The following is a 10,108-nucleotide window of genomic DNA, read 5'->3' on the forward strand; positions in this document are numbered from 1 at the left end:
TTGGACTAGATGGCCTTTAAAGGTCCCTTCCAACCCAAACCATTCCATCATTCTATGATCCTCTCTGGAGCTTCAGCCTTAAAACTAGGGTTATTTCCTAGGAAGCTTTTGGCCACAACATGGAACTCAACAGAGCTTAATAGACAGTGAAAACTACTGCTGTTTGCAACAGCGTCACAAAACTGTACTGTTTCTGCAGTGAGGCACTGTGGTGTGCCAGGAAGCAGCACTCCAGAAACAGCATTACCCAGAGAATCTGACATACATCTCTGCTGGAGTTACGACAAAGAACCAATAGTTTCTCTCGCTGACATTTTCAGTACCATACAATGATCCCCAGTACAGGCTAACCACAGAGCTTACAGCCCAGTGCAGACCTCCACTGTGTAAGCTAAGGGACTGACAGAAGGCAAGGCTGTAAATTACGAACAAACAACGGGATATAGGCATGCCCAGGTTTTATCTGTGCAAATGCATAGCTGGAGCTGCTGGTGCAGTGAGGATAAATCAGCTGGAATGACAACAAGTAATTAACAGCTCTGTCCAGCCACTCTGCTAATCTAATCACTCAGCGCTGCTAATCAAATCACTCCAGTAGCTGGAGTGGTGTTTCCCTGAATGCCAGCGCTCGCTAAAACCAAGCTAAGCACAAATGAAGTCATTCAGTTGTATTAACTTAAACTAATGATTGCAAATGAAGACAAGCTTTGGGAGTGCCAAGTCCTCAATTCCTACTTTCTCACACCCACAAGCATCATTCCAGGAAAATGAATGGCATTATTTTGGATTAGATTGGGGTAGAAGCAAGGAGCAGATCTGACTGCAATAACTATTATGGTTCAGTTGACCCACAGCTCAGGAAAACAGAAATCTCTGTTCCCACTGGCTGAAGTGTCTGTGCATGGGTCTTGCTGTCAAGGCCAAGGGTAGGTAACAGACTTCTGAGAGTAGTTAATAACCCAAATAATGCCCTGTGATACTTGTTTGCCTGTCCTAGCAGGAGAAAAGACTAGTTTGTGGAATCACACACAGCTGCACACCCAGCTTAGGCACTACTGCTGCACAGGTGGGAATGGGAAGGTGAGAAGTGTTGGTTTCTCGGAGAAGTGCACCTTTCCCACTGCCACCCAACAGCAGAAGCAACAAGCCCAGCTCACTGAGGCTCTTCTGAGCTGTCGCTCCAGCTTTCTGGTGCTTTTTCATGCTTCCCTATCGCCAAAGAAACCTGCTGTCTTCCTCTCTGTCCCCGTATGGAGGTGAACATGGTCTGTTTGGGGACAGGGGTCGGATGTTTCGCTGGTGCAGTATTGATAGTCAAATGGAGGAATGCTAGTGAGAGAAGAACATTAAATTCTTCCATTTCCATCTGTATGACCACAAAACCTCCCACAATCCCTTGAGGTTTTGCTTCCTTAACCCAGTAACCCCCAAGCCCCATTCCATTGCAAAGTTGGATTTTGCCACCCCAAAGATAAGCACAAAATAAGTTTTAAGTTATTTTGTGCTCATCTTCGCAAGTGGCTTTGCCTGAGCTGCTGAGAAGCCCTGGGGACAAGAAGAGAAGAGGGAAAAAGAAGGAAATTTTGCAAGATGACATTTCCAGACCGCGTTGCAAGCTCAGTACGTTACTTAAGTGCCCTTGCAGACATTATGGTGCTGTACCAAACTGGGTGAAGGTGTCCCCAAGTGCCCTGCCCTGAAACAGTTCAATGGAGAAGCTCTGAAACGTGCAGTAAGCTCAGAAATGTAAGTGGTGTTTGTGACTGGTGTGAAGATGTTCCAGCATCAAGTCTGCTGTCTAAACACAAGTTTCTGGTGCCCTTTGAGATTCTTTCAGTGACATCTCTGAGAGTCCTCGCAGTGGAGTATTCCATCACAGTTTGGCTTCCTACCGACCAGCAGGAGCTGGTGTGACTGTCCTCTTGGGCTCTGGGATGGAGACTACACCCAGCAGTTGTGTACTTACCGTTTGTTGTCCCAGCTGTGTGGAAATGACTGCCAGGAACAACAGAGTCTAGGGAACAGCTCAGCCCTCTCCTTCTCAGCCCAGTGTGGAAGGTGCTGGTAGCCCTCAGCCTCGCCAGCCGGCACTCCACCCCGCGTGCATTGCAGAGTAGCTGGAGGCCGTGCTGAGCCCCGACGCCGGGGCAGTGTGGTGCATTCAGTGCGGTCATTCACCGGCAAAACCTGCTGGAGGTCACGGTGTAAACGGGTGGAGTTCTGACCCACACTCAGACCCAATGGGTACGTTGTGAGTGCAGGTGAGCAGACGAGGAATGAACTGCGGTCAGCCCTGGGGATACCGACGGTTCAACCCACACGACTCGGGGAACTGCAGCCTGGGCTGGTGTGACTGGCGTGACTACTGAGGGCAGTAAGCGACCAAGCTCTGAGCCTAATGGCTTTCATAGCATCATTTCTCCAAGATAACAGGCAAAAATATTCTTTTATTATGTGTCTTATAGGTAAGAAATCTGTGCATTCTCCTAAGACTCCTACTGTAGGTTATTTTTAAGAATGTAAGTTGTAATGAGTTCATTATTTTTAACACACAGGAAGAAAACAAAGCACAATGTTTTAGTTACGCTTTTTATTTTTCTACTGTACTCCCTTTTTTCTACTAGTTTGAACACATCTGTTTTGCAAGCTTATAGCATCAGAAATCTGAGTTATGTGACAGAACTACAGATTTCAAATATGAGATTTTCACCATTTTCCCAAACAACAAAAAAAAAATAAAAGATTTTGTGGTACACTGCAGCCTTGTAAGGGTTTTAATGCTCCTGCTTTTTCCTCTCTACTGCTCCAAAAGATCTTTCTGAAGAGTTTTCTTTTAATTGAGTCTGGAAACCATCCACTTTTAATGAGAACTTACTGACACCTAATTGCCATCTGCCTCCTTCAGTTTCGCTCATAAGGCTGCTTCATTTTTCCTTTGTGCTCTGAGCTGCTCCTCTGCTGCTGCCGCTGTTTGTACTCCAAGTGAATCCTGAACTCTTCCCAGGGTAGGTTTTAAGTCCTTTATTCTGTATTTCACCTCTGCCTGTTCCAGAACCACCCTAAGAGGCCTTTAGAGCTAAATAGTTCTTCGTTGCAAAATGAAGATGCAAGCTTCCTACCACACGATGGAAGATGTTTTCTGGTGCAACAGTGTCTTTTTTTATCTGATGACACCGTATCAGAAAGGCAAAGCAGTACACGGCAACACGGTGGGAGAAAAGTACTGCAAATCCCACAAACACGGAAAGACTCAGTATCTTCCGCAGACTGAAATCTTCCCTCTTGCTGAGAGCCTGCGCAAGGACGTGCCTTTAGTAAGGCCTCCAAATGAGCTATCAATGCTGCTTTGTGGTGGCCGCCTGCCCTGTAGTGAGTTCACCCCATGTCAGAAGCAAGGAATCTTTCACTGACTGAGGGCTGAATAGGTCTTTCAAAAATGTTTGGCAAGCCACATCTTAACATGCTCTTACTGTTATGCCATAAAAGGGTTTATAGAAAGTCTCCAGGGAAGATTTTCCCACTTTCCTTCAGTTAACAGTTTTAAAATTCTACCGACGTTTTCAGGTTCTCTGGTCTGCCTGAAGGTAAGCTTCCAGGGATGCCCCTGCATCGTGCTTTTCTCCCTTAAGAAGTTCAAATCCTAAGATGGTGAATGGTGATCCTTGGTCAGATATTGATTCTCTGAGATTTTCTTCCTGGCTGAAAACAGTAGAGAGAACAGTGAGCTATAGCAGCAGGTGCAATTAGTGGCGTTAGTGTTATGTCTGGGCATTTCCTTCCAGGAGGAGAGCAGAGCAGCGGTTAAATGGTGCATCAGCTCACGGGCCCTTCATGTCAACTGTGCTGTGCTGACCCATGTAAGTCAGGCTGGAAGGGCATTGGTCACTGTTATATTCTGCAAGTAATTAGATATTTAAGATTATTTTGAACTAAAGCATCCAATACACATTCCACTGTGAGGTTTTTCTTCTGAAAATGAGTTGAAGTTTAGCATGAGCCGATTGTACATATTTTCCCTATCGTTTTAATGGAATAACGAGATAGTGAGTAACTTACACTGCACAACTGCATTTGGGGAAAATTCATTTGCAATCTCAAATTAAAGTGCTTAGGATTGCTAGGCCATCTTGTTGCCAGAAAGCCACTTAATGTTTGTTGAATCAGATGTAATGAGGAATCTCTTTCAAATAATTGCAGTAACCATTCCAGTACTCCCGACAATTACTTGTCATTGTGCAGACACCTAGTGAAGATAAAAAATGGTGAAACATCTGTCCTGTGTTCAGTTTCTGATCTGCTTTTTATGTCAGTGAAGATCTTAATTTATGCCTGTAAATCCACGTTATCTCACTGACCATTAGGCATTTTATATCTCCACTCATTTGAATCCTTCTGTTGTTCGCCAAACAAAATAATCTGTGTGCTGGTTGCATCTATGACCTGAAGGGTAGTTCCGCTATTTTTATGTAAAAGAGTCTTTTCAACAGCAATATACTCTCTCTTGGTTTTATTAAGTGTTCGTGCCTCAAATATAGTGGCCTTACTGTTATCCCAAAGGGCTTAAGTAAGCAGCGCGCTGACTTCATAGTCTGAGGCATCAGAAATCAGAGTGGCAGTAGCACAAGATGAAGGTCAGTGTTGCCTGCTTATGATCCAGGATTTGACTGTTTCTGCGGGTTTCGGTAAGGTCTGCCCAGGGCAGGCTTGAGATTCTCTGAAATGGTGCTGATCTACACCTCAAGCAGAGATAAGAATAAAGTTTCTTTAAGAACATGCAAGAAGTAAGCCTCTGAAATAAACAGTATGCCTGTCATTTTTCTGGCAGTTCTAAACTTTGATACTTGCAAGCTATTTCTTTGTAATGTCAACATTAGATTCTGGTCCTGCTGCAAAAATTGTATTCTTAATAGAAGAGGACTCTGTCCATCTGAAGTGTCATCTGGCAAAGTTCAGCTTCTGTCCTGCTGAGTCGATGCAGTATAAGATGACCTCTGCCGCTACTGCTTGTGCTTCTGTATTCTTTTCGGGTAAAGTAAACAAATAAAATAAAATAAAATAATCCAAGCAATACTGGATTTTGGACTAGTTATTAAAAAACATGGACACAATTTCTGAGAAGCATTCAAACAATTGTCCAAAAAGTCTGTGCCATTAGTTAGATTCAAAATCTAAACAAATAAGGTGTAGCCACCTGGTCAGAAGAACAATTGCCTTCACAGCTCAACTAAGTGATAACAAAGCTCCAGGCAGGGCAAGAGGACAGAGCGGTTCTGACAAGCCTTTCTCCTGAATGACAGTACTGTATTACTGCACTATAGGGTTGCAAAGCTCCATCCTTGAAGGCTTTCAAGACCCAACAAGGCCCTGAACAACCCAGTCTGAATTCAGTGTTGACCCTGCTTTGAGCAGGAGGTTGAAGTAGAAACCCCCAAGGTCTCTCCCAACCCACACGGTTCTGTGAGTCTGTACTGATGCAAACTCATACAGACCTATTTAAAATTTTAAAGTTTACCCCCTGTAATAAAAGCTGGAATGGGTCTGTTGTGCCCAGGCAATATATCTTATGTTACTCATTAACTTGGAATATGTTTTTAAACCACAGAGTTTCACAAATACTCCTCCTAGCCCTGCAAGCTCTATGGACTTGAACCCCGTTGGTCACAAAGGCCTCATCTGATGCTCTATGACTTCGTTGTCATTGACTTTGTCAATGACTTTGTTGTCATTGCAGATCATATTTTGTCATTCACAAGATTAAATTTCTCCTAAAACATCACACAAGTTTCTGTGATTGATCATCTCTTGCTGTAAATGATAGCTGAAGTGACTTCTGCTACCCGGGATCAGATTAAGCTGAATTTTAACTCTGTGAACAAATCCTTCAGCAGAAGTTCCTTAATCAGTGGCTTTTATAATAAATGAATGGACTTTGCACTGCATTATCATCTGATGGTAATGAAGCCCAGTTCCCATTACGGGTATTTCTTGTAGCAGTACTGAACCTGTGTGCTTCTTCAATAAAAAGTGAAGGGAAAAACTCTTTAGGAGGGCCTGTTGTGATAGGACAAGGACTAATGGGTTTAACATAGAGGGAGGTAGATTCAGATGAGATATTAGGAAAAAAAATTTACAATGGGGGTGGTGGAACACTGGAACAGGTTGCCCAGAGAGGTGGTGGATGCCCCATCCCTGGAAACATTCAACTCCAGGTTGGACAGGTCTCTGAGCAACCTGATCCAGTTGGAGATGTCCCTGCTTCTTGCAGGGGAGTTGGACTAGATGACCTTTAAAGGTCCCTTCCAACCCAAACTATTCAATGATTCTATAATTCTCTGGTAGAGAATTCAACAGGTACACAAATCATACCCATAGTCACATCTACATGCAAACAACCACTCTCAGGAATTTCATCTTCAGGTAACAAACTACACATAACCTGGGCAAGTCTTAAAATATTGCAAGTAAACAGTCTTATGTACAGAAAGTAAAAAATCGCATCCAACATTAATTAAACAGACTTCTTGTCTCTCTGATGACACAACAGAAACAGTGTTGTGTCTTCATTGTATTTGAGGTTGTGTGGGTCCAAATGCCAAACAGTAACCACCAGCACTTCAAGGAACTATCACTTGAGTGGTGCACACTGACGCATGTCACCCAAGCATGTCACCTAAACACATCACCACTGGGGTTTTTTTTGCAGTGTTCCTATCAAATTTTCCTCACAAGCATGTGAAGTTATATATTGAGGATTTTGTGGGACACCCGCAGCACCCTATTTCTGCTGTGCCTCTGTCTTTCCCAGAGCTTGGGGGTTGTGTCTGCAGTACCATAATTTTCTCTTGCCCATACTGCAAGCCATGTTTGTACTGCTCCTACAGCCTGAACAGCCTGAGCTGTGCATCACCTGCTTACTTGTCATCACTTACTTACTTACTTCTGCTCACTTACTCCTGCCAGCTCGGTCTGACTGGCAATGGCTCTGCCCTTCTTTAATGTCAGATCTTGTTCAAGCAGTATGAGCTCTCTATAGCAAAGCTGAGATGTTCTTCTATAGGCAGGTCTCTCAGCTTTTCACCTGCCATGTTTGCAAACTCACATGTGACCTCCACTTGCCATAAAGCAGCAATGCAGAAAGCAGCGGGTTCTCTAACAGCAGCAATGCGGTATCACATTTACCATGGGCAAAAGGGCTTGGAGCCTCTTTCCTATATTCCAGCTTAATGCATAAAGCAGAATGGATCTTTTTCTCTGTTGAAAAATTAATGTTATCTATTGTAAGTATCTATTTTTGAATGTTCTTGGACTTTGGAGAAATGGTGCAGATGGATTTAAGATTTGCACTGATTTATTTTTTCCTAAATCATTGGGCATCTTGACAGAAGGTAAATCCAGGTTTTGTGGTGCTTTTACTAGATGCATAAACGTACTGGCGTAACATGGCTACAGCAACTGCATGACAGGAGTCCAACACCAAACACACAGAGGGAGGGCAGCCAGGAGAACAGGGATCTGTACTTCCCTCCCTGCCCAGGATACCTGATTGGTGCCCTCCAGAGCAGGGCAACACCAGCTGCACCTTTTCAAGAGACACTAGGTGAGCACCTTCCGCCACATAAAATAGGAGCTGCTGGGCAATCTTCTCCTTGAGATGTATATGTCTGATGGCAGCTATTAGAAAGCTACAGTAAAACATGAAGTAATGTGGGCTTTGATCTTCCTGCAAAAGGAGACTTGGCTCTCTGCAAGAAGCTGGACATTTCCTTCCATCCTTTTCATCTGAAGGACACTGCTCATTAGTGAAGACAGCTTTTCCTAATCACAGCGAAGGGCTCTCATTTGCTGTTCTTTCACATTTACACTTTTCCTCCAGAAAGGAGGAGAGGATGGAAATACCCGCAGTGTAGAACCACAAAGCACTTACTGGGCTGCAATATCTGTGGGAGGCATTTGCCAGCAGGGGTGATGGAGCGTCTTTTCATCTTGCTGCCTGGAGAATGAGGGAGAAATGGAAAAGGGGGAAGCGTTTCTACGAGTCTCCTTGAACGATTATATGGGAGGATGCAGACATTTCTTACTCATTGCTTAGCAGAAAAATGGCAAAGGTTAAGAAATGCAGCGGTAGGACTGTAGAATTTGAGAGCAGGTGTGGTTGAGTGGACAGGATTGGCTGGGGAACAGGAAAATAGAAATCCCCTGTTTGACCTCTGGCAATTGTTTTTGCTAATAACTCTATTTATATTTTCTGCTGGATTGTCTCCAGTCCCTCAGTGAGTTACCATCGAGGAGCCGTATGACATCACTCTGCATCAATACATGATATTTTTTGTATGTTTGGATATAGTGCACTTTTTCAGCTATGCATCAAAAATCTAAGCCTGTTGGCCTTATCTAGAAATGACAGAGTTGGTTTTTTGGTTTTGTTTGTTAAAGACAGCCATCTGTCTATCTCAAACCTATTCAGAGTTCCCACAGGCAAAATATTTTTAACTATTTCAATTATAGTTGTATGAACTGTTCTGTAATTATTGCCTTGTAGCTTTTCCCTGCTGTATCAACATCCCCTTTTCTAGTCTGTTTTTAGAGAAATCATGATCTTGTTCCTGTCACCCAGAGGAAGAACTCTTCACATATTATTCGCCGAGGAGCAAAACTAAGTGTTTGTATGTTTTCAAGTGGTGCTTCTACCTGCTGCCGTCTAAATATCCTGCCCAAGTAAAAGGCATAAGCAGATTTCTTCCTCAGCAAACTCTTTTCTTATAACGCAGTGAAGAGCATATGTTTTGCATTCACAGTCCCTGTGAATCTATTTAATTCATTCTCATTTTCTCTGAACATTTAAATTAATAAAATGAAATGTAAATGAATTAAAGATGAGTCAGATAAGATGACCTGCTGCTGATGGCCCCGATTCCACATAATAAAGTATTCTCAGTTAGGTAAGTAACCTGAGGATTTTATTTAGTGTTCATCACTTTTTATGTCTATATTTTTTTGTATCTTACACAGTATTTTCCACAAATGTTTAAAAACTGCAATTATTACCACATAATTGCACTCTGAAGTCACATGTGATTAAGTCTTCCATCTCTGCCTCAGCAAATACTATGTTTTCCTACCTGGACCATATAAATTTGAAGACTAAAAGTCATCTGACACAATCTAGCATCTAATTTCCATTCCTCTTTCACTCAAGGCAATGCACTGTCTTATTCAAGATAACACAGTCTTCAGGAAGGCTAATATCTCTTTCTCTAACTCTGAATAAAAATTGCATTGGGAATACTCTGTGGCAACGTTTGTAATGAGAAGTGAATTTTTGGAGTAGAAATAATTTTAATTACATTTGTTTTTCTCTAGAGACTCAGATTGTCCTGTCTTTGAAATAATCTAATATATTTTGCACCATAGGGCTCTGAATATATTTTGCTATGTTATTAAGACAGTTATTTAGTTTAATACTGCAGTAACTAGGAGCTGGATTGGCCCATTGCCTGCAGAAGCTAATAAGATACAGAACCAGGCAAGTATTGCAAAGTTGCTTTCACAGACTTCTCTGTAAATCCCCCCCTTTAGGCTTATGGATTTACATGAATATGGGATTGGCAGAGCATATGACCTCCTGCTGATAAAAGGAATGTAAGATTCACAGAAACTCTATGCTCCTGAATTCTCCAGCAAAAAACTGCATGGACTCGAAGGGAAAGAGAAGTTCACCACCTTCTAGTGTGGGTAGAAGACCTATTCTATAGAAGAGGTGTTTGTAAAACCCAAGCATTCATTTACTGGAATAAATATTTATTAGTGTAAAATATTACAAGAGGGCAAAGATACTGAGTTTTGTCCAGCTGGTTGGTCCTGAAATACTGCCAACACATAAAAGCAATTTCTAAGATAAGTAGGACTGGGACATCTGTCCTCTCAATTGTCCACCTCAATAATAATGCCATAAGCATTGTGACCAGTTTTGTTAACCTTTCTAATATTGTTTCTCTCACTAATCATACCAGCAAGTATCTGCATGGACATAGCCGACAGTAGGAATTCAAGCTGTGAAGCTGCTTGGCGTGCAACTAGTCTACCTGGTACCTGTCTCACAGCACCCACC

This window comes from Chlamydotis macqueenii, chromosome 2, assembly GCF_036417535.1.
Source record: "Chlamydotis macqueenii isolate bChlMac1 chromosome 2, bChlMac1.mat, whole genome shotgun sequence".
NCBI lineage: Eukaryota > Metazoa > Chordata > Aves > Otidiformes > Otididae > Chlamydotis > Chlamydotis macqueenii.